Raw genomic sequence first — 16,403 nt, forward strand, 5'->3', positions numbered from 1 at the left:
CTCTATGCTTAGTTATCGAAGATATTAGTAGACAACGACAACTGTAGAGTAAAATATTTATGAGAGATATGTGCTTTCAATGTTTTAAAATATATTATTAGTTAACGATGCATTAATAGATTAATAAAAATATGCCGAAATAAGTATTGGAAGTATTGTAAGCATATTTCATTTTTTTTATCTAAAAAAATTGTGGTAATTATTACAAAAGCATAACTCAGATATTTTAATGATAAAATTAGGCAAAAGTGCGTTTACAATACAAAACAGAAAACACAACTTTAGATTCAATAGTTGTGATAACTGTTATAGTTGTAGTAAACTGCACGTACTTCTGTGTGTGGAAGTATACTCTCCACCAGACTATGACAATACGGGTCAGATATCATCTTGGCCCCTTCTTCATTCAACATGCCAGTCAGTCCTTACACTGTTGTTGGACATACTAATCTAGATCACAACGAACGGTTCATTTTGATCCAAAAGGGTTATGTTTCATGTCGGAGACTCTGTGTAGGCAACGCGGATTTTTCAACATGATTTTCGTCAATCCATATCGAATACCAACAGTATGACGATGAATATATTCCTGTTAATATGTTCAATTTTAGAGTGCCTCAATCCTTATTTCAAGTATTTTGATATCTAACACGAGGAACATGTAGTCCTAACAACAACAATAATAAATTTCGGTGATCTAGCCGATGGATCGATCACCTTTTCAAGGAAAGCATACACTAGAATCTTAAGGATCTTCACGTAAGGAGAAAGAATGCTCAACCTTGTTGATTAAAATTACCTACTCACATTTTTTCGTTTTATTCTAATTCTAATTTTTTTCGATATTCAGGTGTGGATCTCCCCGCTACTGTTAAGATAAGAGGCTGATGTGCAATCATTAAAAACAAATAAACTGTCCATTAGGTCCTCGTCATCCACTCTGCTATTTCAAATTAAGTTTCTGGAGCGCATTTGTTTACATTTGATACATTTTAAAACGTTGCAGTATGTGATTAAAGAAGGATTGGTAAATGAAAGTTTAATTAATATGAAATACTAACGTGAAAAAGTAAGAAAAAAGATACGGAATCTGCAACGATAAACATTAATTATGGAGACTGAAGAGTATACACTTACAGGAAACCTTTGTCCTTCCCCTCTCTACCTCCCCTTCTCTTTTCCTTCTTTTCTAAACTACTAAGAACATCTGTCTACGCTCGTGTCGATGTTCGGTGGAACATTAAATATGCAGTAGAGAATTTCTCGTATAATTAGTATTCCAGTTATCCCTAGCAAGAGACTTCATTATCATTTCATTAGTTATATATGAACAAAATAAAATTATCCAAACATAACATAGTCTAGTAATTTCTGATTGAGTGTAATTCATTCGAATTTAATTCAAGTAACAGTAATTTATTCAAACACTAAAGCGCTTGCAGTAAATGAAGCTTGGGGAACAATATTCATTACTTAAACTGAGTAAACAATATAGGACTAGCAGAGGTTGAACAATATTAACGACTACGAATCTATCAATTACGATTGTGGGGGAAGGTTTGGCTCCAAATAGTCGTTCATTTAATTGAAGAAAGAAAGAAAGAGACAGAGAGAGAGAGAGAGAGAGAGAGAGAGAGAGAGAGAGAGAGAGAGAGAGAGAGAGAGAGAGAGAGAGTTCTTGCTTGCTTCGTTGTGTATTATCAGGTTTTTTGGAGGAATGAGAACCCTTCCACTTCACTGTATCAGACCTGCTTATTCATTTTCAATTCAAAGGCCCATCTTAAGTTAATGTCCTACAATGGGTCGAGCTCATGTCGATCCATCGCTAGGATATTTTCGTTACTGACTAATTTACTGGGATTCCGCATATGGGAAAGAAGATGGCAGTGTACTTCAATTGCATCGGAAGTACCTAGGTTTTCCTCCTTCCATTTAAGATTGATTTTAGTTCTTTAAACTTGAAAATTTTCAGACTACAAGGTTTTTCAAATGGTTGAGGGAAATGATGCTACAATCAACAAAACTATGATAGTATTTTAGGTTAATAGATCATCAGCTAGAAAGGATGGAAGTCAAACATGCAACAGTAGTTTATTGAATCGGCTTCTATATCAAACTAGATCAAATATATTGAAAATGCAAAATGCACTTGTAAAAGTTTAATTTTTTTTTTCAAACCTTTCCAGGAATTTACAGCAGTGGAGTCAGTACTAGTCATTAATAATTTACTAGCAAGTCTTGGGTTGGTGAATAATGTAACTGTTAAAGTTCATTCTCATATAATTTATGGTAAATTTTGAAATGTTTTATATTTCATTTATTTAGTTTTTAAAAATGAGAGCCTGTGTAGCTCAGTGGATGTGACTTTTGCATACCACAGCGCTTGGCCGCGCGAAGGAAGACTTGATTTCGGGTTTAGTCGTCGACTAGAGGAAATTTTTCTAAGCCTTTTTTCGTCCGGTTCCCGACTTAGTCGATCTCTGGCACGGAAAGAGGGTTTTTTCTCCAGGAAACTCGGGTTTTTCCTCCCGTAAACTCAAGAAAATCGTCCGTAGAACCCAATTATTTCAGACATTAAATACGAGTCTTAGGGTTAGGGACCACGAGATGGTGGCACTTTCTGAGCCGTCTCTCTTCACTGGGTGCCGCTTAATTAGTGATAGACTTGGGCCAGCTATCACTGATTGGCTACCAGTGGAGATTGAACTGCTCACTCAGTCTCCAAAAGTTAGATAGAGCTAAAAACGACCTCGCCTACTCCCTATATACAGGAATTAAAAAAAAAAGCTTTAGCTGATTTTTTTTTTATTTAGTTTTCAAATGATTACCGATACTTAATATTCTCACTGTCTATTTCTTGACATAATTTTAAGGAAATGAGAAACGAAATCAGTGGTTCAGTGATTAGAAGACATAACTTTTTGGAATGAGTTGCATATGTGCTTATGTCCGTGCTACATGATAGATGTCAGTTGAATTTAAAAGAATACGGAGATAACATAAAATGCTTATTTCCGCAGCATAAACTTTGTGTACAGATGGAGGAATATGATCATCAGGAGAAAACGTTTTGGATGTTGTATCCAAGGGGTTTCAAGATTCTTCTGATGTATAACGAAAAAGGTGCAAAGAAAATGCATGTAGTCGATTGCCTTGTAAAGGCAATCATAAGCAAATGCATAAATAAGCAAGGCTAAAACGGAATACAACCATGAATAAGAGTAGAAATCACGAAGGTTACCTGGTTTGGAATCGTTATGAAGTCAAAAGGACATCAGAGTGATTGAGGGAAGGGTGTTTCGCAATAGAAGAGGAAACTTGAACGAGGTCATGGTTTGATTTGCCTATATCTATCGTGTATTGTATATTTGGAAGGAGAATTGGTTAAAGGTGTTCATAGAGTGGAAGTTACATAGTATTCTGTCTGGCAAATTGGCAATTTCTATAGGTCACTGCTTATCTGAAGTGCTGTGGCATATCTTCCAGCTTGGTCAGAGAAATCTCATCTTACTATTTTAGGTATTTAGACTGTGGAAAATCAATCCTCAACTTAAGACCTCAAAGCGATTTTCGAATTCAATCAGTGGTTCAGACCAGAACAATGAAGATTACAAAATATAACAAGCAGACATTGAGCTAAAAAGGACAAAAAGAGAATATAAATTTGGCATTTTCCGGATATGCCATCTTAGAATTCCCCCGAGAGGCGTCACTCATACTGAATGCGACGTCAATGCTTCATTACCCTCTATGCATCAACATAATATATAGGGTATATACATAATTGCTATGGAAAAAGCAGTTTAAAGATAGGACCATTAGGTCCTATTTTTAAGATGCTTTTTCCATGCCGTTAACTTCTTAATTTCTATTACGCACTTGGTGGTTCTTAAGAGCTCCTTCCTGCTGCAGGTTACTTTAGCACTTTAATTTTGCTCGTGATAAATGGCTCTACAACATATTAAATCTAGTATTTTGAAATTAACGTAAATCACGCTGTTAAATGAGTTATTTTTGAATCACTGAAACAGCGCAAACGTGTTTATGAATGGAAATGGATAATTTCTACGCAGTCGCTGTAAAAAAATCACTTATTTGGAATTTTTGTGAATAAATATTTTATTTAATTTTCCCAGTCTTCATTTTTATTTGATTCATTTGTTTTTATTTGGCAAAACAAGTAGCTGGAAGTGATACAATTTGTTGGAAACTTACCAATGACAAAAGAAAACAAATAAATAAATGTCGTATTTAATTGTCATAAAGGCTTTGATAATCTGTTTAAAATCACTTCTTCGAACTGGGATAATGTCACAATTAAACATCTTATGCTATCGAAAATATTGGGACGTTATTTAAGATATTTTATCGAATGAATCACTGCAGCTCATTCGATTCGATGCGAAAAACTAGAATTCAAATAAGTTCTATAAGGGCGTTCCCTCCTCCTCAAGACCCGCACAAAAACAGGTCGTCCAATGAATGCATTTATCCCTTAGAAATAACTAGCCGCTTAAGTTGATGCGTGTGGAACGCCAAGCCTTATTGTGGCCAGTGTATTATGTCTGTTAAAAGCGTGTTCTCATGACCAGTCCTTATATTCTTAATGAAGGTATTCATCCATTAACTCCTACCCGATTTGTTCTTCTGAATCGGGAATATATTCTGATCCCACTTTCTTCAAAAAGAAGGAATTGGCTACAAAGAAAAAATTACGGAGGGATTGTAAAGAAAAGGATGATCGTCATGTACACGAGCAGTATAAGGCATAGGGCAAGAAGAGTGATCGATATGGTAAGGAAGGCCAAAACTAATTATGAGAGAGAAGTAGCCGAAGAGGACTAATAAATCCTAAATGTTTCTTTCGCTATGTGGCAAGTAAAAGGAGGAATGACTATGGAAGAGTGACTTCGAAAAGTGTTGATGGTGGGGAGATATTACAGAAGCAGACCAAACAGTTGAATTACTGATTGAACATTTTGCAGGGGAGGATACCATCTAGGTGGTTATTGCAGTGCCTGATGTGACATGGACTGCGAGGATAAGAGTGATTGAAGAAATGGAGACACTTAAATTATTCCATAACCTGAAAACGAATGCAGCCATGGGATTAGATGGCATATCGGCTTGTGTATTACGAGAAGGTGCAAGGGAATTATCATCTTATCTGACCAAGCTGTTTCATTTAAGCCTGTAAATGGAAGGAAGAGGATAAATAGTTCCGCTGCATAAAGGAGGTGCAAAGACAGAAGTAGCCAATCATAGCCCAATCAGCATCTTATGAGTTAAGGGTTAAGTATTGGAGAAATTGGTGAAAGGCAGAATTCAGGAGTGGGTGGATAACAATATGGTACTCTTGAAGGGACAACAGACTTTTGTGAAGGGAAGGTCTTGCCTTACTAATCTGCTTACTTTTTATAATAAGGTGACAATAGAGTTGGATAAGGAAAATGCTTACACAGTGATATCGCTAGACTTTGCAAAGGCATTTGACAGGATTCCACATAGAAGTCTGTTACATAAATCGGAGCGAATGGGAATGGATATGAATCTAATAATTTGAACATCAATGATATAATAAGTGATTTGACAGCAAAGATTCAGTTGTTTGATTATGATATTAAAGTGAGAAGAACGATGGTAATAGCTTCCAGCTGAATGTAGCCAAGTGTAAGGTGATGAACTTTGGGAAGAAGAGATCACAAGCTGTGTTTTGTATTAGTGGAGCTGAACTGCAGGAAACTGTTGAAGCCAGAGACTTGGTTATTGAATGTGAAAAAAAGGTTTAAATCCTCTCCCCTTCCGTTCTCTCCCACCCCTTTCCACCAATTTCCATGGAAATTGGTATTAGATCGGTTAGTTAGGTGTCAGGAGTAGATTTTTTGTTTGGAGAGTGGTGAATGAGTGGAAAGCGTTGACAGAGGTAGTTGTGGGTGCTTCATCAGTGAATGAATTTAAGGAGAGGTATAATAGCTATTGTGTGAATAATGATCTCCCGCGATGAGTTCTTTGACTACATAGATGTACCTGAATAATAATAATAATAATAATAATAATAATATGATAATTTTTTTAATGATAATCTTTTTTTTATTGATTGCTAAAATATTTATACATACAATAAACATCTTGGGTGACATTGCAACTTATAATTTTACAGAATTCAGTACTAAGTGCTTCATTTTCTACATTGGATTTCAATTAAAATTTTTAATAATACTTTTTGCCTCTATATTATGTATTTAATAGTTCTTTTAATATTAACAATATTAGAAGAACAATATTAACATGTTCTTCTAATATTAAAAATAAAGATTATACAGAATTTTTGAATATAGAATATACATAATAATAATAATAATAATAATAACAATAATTTTTAAAATAGTAATAGTAATTTATTGATTGCTAAAATATTTACATATACAATAGACATCTTGAGTGATGACATTGCAACTTATAATTTTACAGAGTTCAGCTCTAAGTGCTTTATTTTCTACATTGATTTCAACTAAAATTTTTAATAGTATGTTTTACCTATCATGTATTTACAGCACATGTTCTTCTAATGCTTACAATAAAGATTATTCAGAATTTTTTCAGAATTTTTCAGAATTAATAATAATAATAAAAATTAAATCTAATTAGTTTAATGTTTCTGAACTAGATGGCAGCACATGTCATTTCACTAATATTGATTCTCATTCTGCTAATTCAATAAATCAATAAATAGAAAAATAAATAAAATCATGGTTACATAAGACGTCTGTCATATCCTATTGAATTGGTCTCTTTGCTCATCCATGCAGAAGACAACTCCTGGAATCTTTACTAAAATCTGCGCAGTCAACTTAATTTTGTTTTAAATCAAACTGTTCTGAATTCCAAAATTAGACCAAATAGAGAGTTCGAAATTGTACAAAATTGTACGCCACACAACACAATAAATAAATTCAGTTCAAAGTATACAGGCTAAACATACATGGAAATGAAGGATCATTTATAGAAGGGTCATTTACTCGTTCTTGTATATTGACGTTACTGATTACTATAATAACTGCACTTGGACCACTTTTGGATGAAATCGGTGATAGATTATTTTGCTGTTGTGTGAAGCACTTGATTTTATATGTATTGTCTATAATTTTCATGTCAATTTTGCCACTCAGATGGTCCTTGATGAAATCAAAATTGAGATGCATAGACAAGTTTCTGCAGAGACTCAAACTATCCAGCTTCATTAAGACTGCTAAGACAGACGTCTGTGTTCTCTACTGCTTTGTTCTCTCCAGGCAGTCGGTATTGAGGATGTTCATTAGTTCAAAACACCTCGGCAGGGGAGCGTCAGTAGTGTCCGGCGCCTGTGTGCAAAACTTTAGTTGGCGCCCCTATCCCCCCCCCTCCAATAAAAAAATCACTTAAAAAAACTTACTTAAATTACTTGAAGCTTATTAGCTCTTTATACTTAAGTAACTTAAAAAAACTTTTTTTAAAAGTATTTCCTCCTCTTTGGCGACTTTACTATCCTGGCGCCCGTGTGCGTCGCTCACATTGCACATATGGCCGGCGCGCCCCTGAACCTGGGTTCTATTGGCGTCTATGTTAAGAAAAAAATTTATAAGGTCTGCTCATTTGAATCGAGTAAGCTTGCTTCATACGGAGTTGGGAAATTTCCTCCCCATCTTCCGGATACTACTGTTTCTGATTCCTGCAAAACAGACAACATATATATATATATATATATATATATATATATATATATATATATATATATATATATATATATATATATATATATATATATATATATATATATATATATATATATATATATATATATATATATATATATATATATATATATATATATATATATATATATATTTATATTTCTGCCGATGATCTCGGTTTCTGAATGGCAGTAGGTTATTAGTGCTGTCGTTCGACACTAGATGGAAGCACTTATCATTCTTGTATGACCATCCTCTTCTTGTATGACCTGACGACGCAACACGCTAATCCGTTGTAGGATCAATTGCAGGATCAATGTTCACTCTGTAGAGAACACAAAAGTTTATGTTTTCTCTAATTTGACCTATCGTCATATCCTGCTGCTGACTTGACCCATTTTCTTTCGTGTCAGTAGAATTAAAAGGCAACAAATCCTAAATGATTGCGATTTCTTGAGGAATTGTTTAGGTTTATACTAGCAGTCGTTCTTCAGGGAATACTAATAGATGAAAGAAGTAAAAGTAAATTCAGTAGGTGCTGGTAAATAAATGGCGTTATTCTCTAACAGTATGTATTATGCTCGTGAAAACCTGTACGAATAAAGTCAAAATATTTCTTCAGCGCTGCTGTTCCAAATATAGTGTAATATACGTCTGTGTATATGTAATGGTGGTTTGTTTGTTTGAATATTTTAAGCATGTTTTTTTATTAGTACTGGATATTATATATGCTATTTAGCCTAATACACTCTTTGCATATTTTGCTGAATTAAAAAAAAAACAAGCTTCTGGGAGGGGAAAAACTCTATCCAGCTAACTTATTTCCGGTTTAAAATCACTTTTATAAAGATTATTCTCTTCCTAGACAGAATTCGAAATTTTAGTACACGAGAGAATTAGTATCAAAGGGATTAGTACACGAGGAGACGTAATATATCATGAATTACAATAAAGAAAATCAGTCTCTTACTAGAAATCCTCTTCTCCAATGACCTGCCTTTTCCGTGCCTTTATTTTTATTTTCCCAACATTTCAGCACTTGACCTCACAATCTGGTTGGATCCCACCGAGCTGCTCTGGCAGAAAACAAGAGAACACAGCGTTAAAGAAGAATCATTCTATTGTATATGAATTACATTAATTATACAAGTAAGTTCTATTATTAAACAAGAATCATGTATTCATCCTTTAGAAGTCTCATAAACTTTTTATGAGTCTGTCGTCTCGCTTACAACTTCCAGTAATCGCATTAGGGTGATTTCTAGGAAGTCGGTTCGTTTTTCAATGCTATCGTGAGGAAGGTGAGATTCTGCTAAATAATGCCGATAAGATGTTGTATTTAGGAAATGGTAATTGGGGATCGTAAGAAATAACTAATATTCACAACCTAATATCAACTCCTTGAGTGGTAGCCAGTTTCAAGTAGGAGCAAATTACAAAATGGAGAGCTGAACACTGAGAATTATTTGAGTCTCTGATTCCACGAATCATCTAGTAGACGATTCTGTGGAATCTTCTAAGTAATATTTCCTGCTAAAAACAGGCAGGATTGTGCTACGTTTTATTATTTTAAGTCATTAGATATTAAGGCATTAGATAGGATGGATGAAAAAAAAAAAGGAAATAGCACGATTTATGCAAGTATATTGGATAAAATGCTACGAAAATTGTGGAAGGGAACTTTATAGAAGAACAAATCGAATTGAGGTGAAATAAAGGTTAAGGAAAGGAGCATTAAACACTTGATATTGAAATCGGATATATTAAACTCAGCTCATCTCCACAAAGTCTTTACTTTGATGATGAAGAAGGAATATGAGTATGATGTTATACTCAGAAATAAATACACTACAATATTTCCCGACTTTAAATTGAATAACTTGTAATGAATTCGATATGAAAATCAGCATCAAGCGTATGACAATCCTGCCTGTTTTAGCAGGAAATATAAACATCAGTTGCATTCTCAATGGAAAATCTATACAACAAGTAAATATTTTAACTGTTTAAGCCTAAATATTTATTGAAGATAAAAATAATAAGCAATTTGCTATACTTATAGGCTTTTAAGGTACCATGGTCTGTTCCAGATTGACTTTCGTAACTATAACTTTAGAATAAGATATTTGGTTAGTCTTAACCTAAATATATATTCTGAGAGTAAATTACGTACATTATTCTGGTTGCAGAATGACAAAAACGAGTTTTTCTTTTGAAAAATACTCTTCTACCTCAGTAGTAAACCGGCTAAGTCACCATTAAGCGAAAACCTTGATAACAGGTTTCCAGGTTTTTCAAGAAGTGATGGTGCAAAGGCTTGTTTGGCCAAGCATAGATCTTTTTAAATTGTCTCCAAAATATCTGCCCATATATATATATGGGCAGAGATATTTAAATATATTGAAGGAGAATTGCCGATGAGAACGTATTGACTAAATAACTGCATGTGGATTTTGATTTCCATTCATGATTGTATTGATTATTGAAAATAGCATTACTAGTGAACATCGCCTCGTCTGTGAAAGCAATCAAGAGAGAAATTTATTGGCTCCGCTTCCGGTGTTGATGATAATCGTCTCTGCTTGAACCTGCTGGAAATGATACTGGTCAAGTTGATTTTCATGCACATCTCACCATTTAACTGTTTAGGAGGTATCCTCTTTCGCTGGAATTCAACCCCCCCCGTGTTAGTGAACGGATTCTGTTCCTTGACACATGCTTACGATGTCTTCACGGTTCTTCGTTTCCCTTTATTTTCATTTCGGAGTGCAGAAACTGAGCCAAGCTTACAAAAGTGGCGATGAAGTGAGTGTACGTTCGCAAGAAAGAAATTCGACGAGCAAGCCAAGCCAGCCCACTGATAAACACGATGTCTTTTTTGCATGTTTTGACACGTCAAATAATTAAAGAGCATGTCAGCCATTTCAGAAACACAATTGAAACACAACAAATAGCAACTACTACTTACTCGGGGGGGGGGGACTATTAGATTACAGTAACTTCAGGTACTTCTTGTTTGCAATTCTGTTTCGGGATCCTTGGTTATTGGAACCTTTCCTTAATTCTGAGGTAATTGAATAGCTTATAAAGTTATGAGAGGGACGTGGAATCACTCAGGATGACTCTGCCAAACTTGAGGGATTTCAGTGGTGTAGAATATCTGAGATGAGCTCAATGGAATCAAGATTAGTGTATTGGCAGGACTATAAGTTTTAGTGTCGAGTACCGTAGTAAAATAAAGAATTCCATAAATATTAATAAATTACGAGTTCTTTCGAATATGTTACAGAACTTCACGTTCATGTTCTATACACCTCATGAATAGGTATCGATAAGCCCACTAGAAACAAGAAAAAAATTGTAAACGCCTAATCTCTAACTCTAGTCCAATAAGTTCACAGAAATGTTTTAGTTTATAAAACTGCCGAGAAAAGCATTCATCGAAGCGTGCTGTACAGAATAGGATGTCTGAAACGGTTCTATGTAAATTGACAACAAAATAAGAAATTATAGGAGAATCTTGAAGTGGATATAAATAAAACCACCATAAAATATATTATTGCTGTTTATGATATGTAATTTCGATGTTAACCACATCAAAACAAGAAAAATTGCTGAGAGTAGGCTATTCACAATCGCGTGCACTCGTGTCGCTATAATGCAGCGCAATATTTTTCAAATATGACCAAAACCTTTCATGAATGAATAAACATATGCGTGTTGGAGATAAATTATAGTGGTTGAAATAACCATGAGACCCATGGGGTCATTTTAAATTATACGGCTGTCTTGCTCAATTACAAAGATGCGCTCCTGTGTGTGTGTGTGTGTGCGCGTGGGTGGGTGGGTTGTTGTAGGCAGATAGGTTTCTACATCGAACACCGATTTTGCTGTTCCCTGTGTAGCGTGTTATTCTTAAAGGTGACACCCTTTTTTGGGGGGGAAGGAGATCAGGGGATTGTTTGCATGGTACTTGGAAGGAAACATTTTCTTATAAAATCAGAGGACTAAAAGTTTGACTCTTTTTTTTTAAATTACAGTCGCACCAAATTATTTTATAATTAAATATCATAAAAACGATTCAAAACTCTGCTAAATACAAACACACAGAAAGAATTCAGTTATATTTACAAAATAAATAAATTTAAGTTCAAAGGTAAAAGCATTTGGATAGCTTCTTCTTCTTCTTCTTATTATTATTATTATTCTAAATTATTGTGTGTGTGTGTGTGTGTGTGTGAATGAATTTCCCATCCTACGCTGTAGTGAATACCAGCTTATCAAACATCAGCCTACTTCCAAGACAGCAATCAAACCAATAAACAAAAACTAATCCGTGTCATTCTCAGGTAAGCTTAATAAAAGCTTCGTGGATGCAAGCTGAGACATTACATCTCAACCAAGATCAACAAAAAGAAAAAAAAAATCCACTTATTACAACTACAGCACTTATTAAAGCAAAAATTGTAAATAAATATAATTTATTTTTATTGTAAAAAATACTGTAAAAATGTAATATTATTCAACTGCAACTATAAATTACTAACTACACTTACTATTAGTAATTTATTATACAAAAAAAAGAAAAAAAAGAAAGAAAATTTATATGAATATCATTGCTAAAATTAGAACAATACTTGTAAACGCATAATATATAATCACAATTTTAGTAATAAAAATTATTATTTAAATTTTATAGAAATCAAATGGAGAAAATGAACCATAATCTGCAGCACTTAGTTGCTGTACGTTGTAAAATAACATGTTGGAATGTCACTCAAAACGATTATTGTATATGTGAAAATAATCCTCATAATATCACGTAAAATGTAATAACATAATAATATTACTAAGTAACATACCAAAATATAATGTAATAATTGGGGTGTATGGGGGTGTCGAGGAGAGATAGTACCCCTCCACTTGGACGATCGCACGTAATTGTGGTTCAGATGGACTGGTTTTCACTGGATACCTAACTCTCACTTATGGCTCCAAGAAACTACTCTAAACTGTATCGTCCACACCCCCGGAATTTGTGCCGACAGGCTAAACTAAGTGAGGGTAGTGTTGTGTCCCAATGTACGATTTCTACTCTAATCTTGCAAATTCCTTTTATCTATATTCTTCTAACTTCTATGCCCGAGATTTTACCAAAACTTATACCAATATCTAAGTTATTGCTCCCCATAGTACCCCTAATATTTGTATTTATACTGCACTTTTTGGGATATTTAGTTTAGGATATTTCATACATAAACAAGGAGAAAGAACTCAAATACATCTGAAAGTGTAACTATTGCAGTCGTGACACTTAACTCGATTCTCAACTTACATTTTCCGCGTGACTAAGTACAATATTTTCAAGTGGTAATCAACTGCACCATTTATGTTGTCATAAATAGTGAGAGAGTCAATCTCGAATATATATCTTAGTATTTAAATATTATTGCAGTCGTGACTCTTAATCTCTTTCCTCAACATTAAATTTCCCGCGTGATTAGGTACGATGATTTTAAGCGGTGCATTGGATTAGCAACATCAGACAACTCTTTTATCATTGAACAAAAGGTTTATTAAGTTTCTAAACATGGTACAATTCAAATACTAAACTAAAATACTTATAGACTAACATTAAATTATTAAAAGCAATAAGGCTATTTGTGATTATGCCGCCATACACATTAATTCATAAATTCACCTGATGTGAACAAATTAGATCAATTCACACTAACTGATTATTCATACTAAAGTAGATTAACAAATCATTCACTGCTAACACATACTTGTGACATTTCAATTATTTTATACATTACATTATAGGCATTCAATTCTTAGGATACGTATTTAATTCGCACTATTCCGTTATACCGTTATTTGCACTAACACACAATTATGTCATTTAAATATCTTGTGCAAATAATAGACATGCAAAAATACCTTAGGACTCTTAATCATTCACAAATCTTTAACACTAGTCAATCTACACATAACACATTCTATCATATACTAAAGTCCTAGTATAACTTCAACAGTTCTATATTGGAATTACGATACTTTTCACAGACAAATTTCTAGCTAACATAGGTTATGATTTACAGTACCTTTCTTGAGCTTTTCGTATGGGCCTTTATTCTTTTCCAAACGAACCTTTGGTATAACCTTCTCATAACTCTGGAATACTTTAACACACATATGTTTGCTCTACTATTAGCAACAAGGACATCGATCTCTTTACAGCTTTCTGCTTTGCGTAGTTATCACTAACGTAGAAACGAAGAAGATCCCTCCTTCTCTAGGACTCTATGGCAATTTTTCCTTTGCTTCCTACTCGGGAAAACGGGAATAGAAATCCCGCTCACTTTCGTTTCCGTGTTGTGACGAGGAGATATCACCCCTGTCGCCACTCAGGAACACCCCGTGAACTCCACCGGAACCAAAACCAAACTCCAAGGCCAAAAGCGACTATCCAAAAAGAGTCCCCTCTGAGGGGTTACCAACCCTTTTATAGCTGCTTCCCTAACGGCACCTTTTCTTACTTCCTTTCTCCTCCTTCTACTTGTTTTTTAATAATCGAACAATTAGGGTGGCGTTTTCCTGCCAAATGTCATTTGATTGGCAAGCCTGTTCTCAATGTTTCAATCCGGGGATCGGCCCTAAGCGATAGCTTTGCTTTTCTTGTGCTAGCCTGACTTAATCCCCTTTCAAACTTTTTCTATGAATTCTACTTAATAACTTAATCTCTCACATAACGTATTTTATGACTCACCCCTTTCTACTTATTTACTTAACTCTCTCATTTTTAATCGTATTACAATATTAATCTATACTTTCCTTTGTTAGCTATTTATTTAGTTAGAATTCCTTATTTTAAGTCATATTACAATATTAATACATCCCTTCCTTTATCAGCTACTTTAACAACAACCCTTACGTCTTATACATTTTACTGGATGCAAGAAATTTTCCATTAAATAATTCATTTTTTTATGCAGGGGTTTTAATTTATGATATTTATTCTTCATGTTACACCAGGATAGCTGAGAATACTATATTCCTAAGATATCAGGTGTAACAGTAGCCAGATATGGTGATCTCAGCAGCGACTATATTCAGTGAATCGGCTACAAACAACTTCTATGCTCCATGTTAGGAGTGGCTGAATTCAGGTCAAGGAGTGGTGTTTAACACTTGACGAAACTTTACCATTGAAGCTGAATGAGCTCAAACCAACCTAAAGATGCATGCCGGCTCGATTGTTGCACGGTCAAACAAGGGTCACGCCCACTATCAGGGAACCAAGATAGTGAAGGCGAAAAATATGTTATTGGAAAAAACATCACCTAGTAGACAGGAAAAACATAACAAGCATATGAACATGAAATGTAAGAACCCTTCACTACGAAGGAGCATTGGAACTACTATTGCATGAATTAGACAACTACCGATAAGAAGTGATTGGACTCTGCGAAACCAGATGAACTGGAAAAGGATAATTCCACCATGGACAGTACAAAATCTTAATTTCAGGTAGGGAGGACAACAAACACCAAGAGGGAGCAGCATTTATATTAAAACCAAAGGCTCAAAACTCTATTGTCTTACAATCCTATCTCATTTAGGAAAATTAAAGCAAGATTTAAAACATCAATTGGATCACTGAATATTATTCAAGTATGCTAACCAACTTCAACATCATCATAAGAAGATATTGAGGAGATATACAGATCTACAAACAACAGTACAGTACAGTAGACATCAAGTCAAGATTTCCTAATTGTAATGGGGGGACGTAAACGCAAAAGTAGGCAAAGACTGGGACACCTGGCCAAGAGTAATCGGAACGTTCGGGTATGAAGAAAGCAACGAACGTGGCGAAAGACTACTAAACTTCTGCTCAAATAATAGACTAACAATAACCAACAATTTCTTAAAACAACCAGAACCCTAAAGCAAATGGACATGGATATCACCAGACAGACAAACAAACCAAGAATATGATAGACTGTATTATTGTAAACCAAAGATGGAAATCAAGTATCCTAAATCGCAGATCCTTCTCTGCAGATTGTGGATCAGACCATAAACTAGTATTAGCAAACCTAAGAATCAAGTTAAAATCTGGAAGCACTTTTAGATTCAAAAGTAGACTGAATGTAAATAAACTAAAAGATAATAATATTCTAAGAAAATATCAACAAGAATTAAATAAAAACCTGAAGGAACTACAGAAATAGAATGTAAACGTCGAAGAACATTGGTGCAAAAAAGGAAATAATAATGAAATCGGCAGAAAATAAAATAGATTACATAGAAAGAGAAAATAAAACGGACTGGATCTTGAATGAAGTTAAAAGGTTAAGTGATCAAAGGAAAAGCATGAAATTAAAACAGAACTATAACAGAAATGAATATAATTGATTAACCAGAGAAATTAGAAAACTAGTTAAAAGAGACAAGAATAACTGGTTAGAAGAAAAATGCAAAATGGCAGAAAAGCTCTCAAAAGAAAACAACCTCCATGGATTACATAAACAAATAAATCAAATTAGTAAGACACAGACCACAAAATTGATAATCATCAAAAACAAAGAGGGAGAACTAATTGAAAGTAAAACAAAAAGAACTCCAGATGGGAAGAATACTTTAGAGACTTATATAAGAAAAACAGCT

The sequence above is a fragment of the Typopeltis vanoorti genome, chromosome 17 (assembly GCF_054136105.1).
Source record: "Typopeltis vanoorti isolate ZY-2024b chromosome 17, IOZ_Tvanoo_1.0, whole genome shotgun sequence".
In the NCBI taxonomy this organism is placed as follows: domain Eukaryota; kingdom Metazoa; phylum Arthropoda; class Arachnida; order Uropygi; family Thelyphonidae; genus Typopeltis; species Typopeltis vanoorti.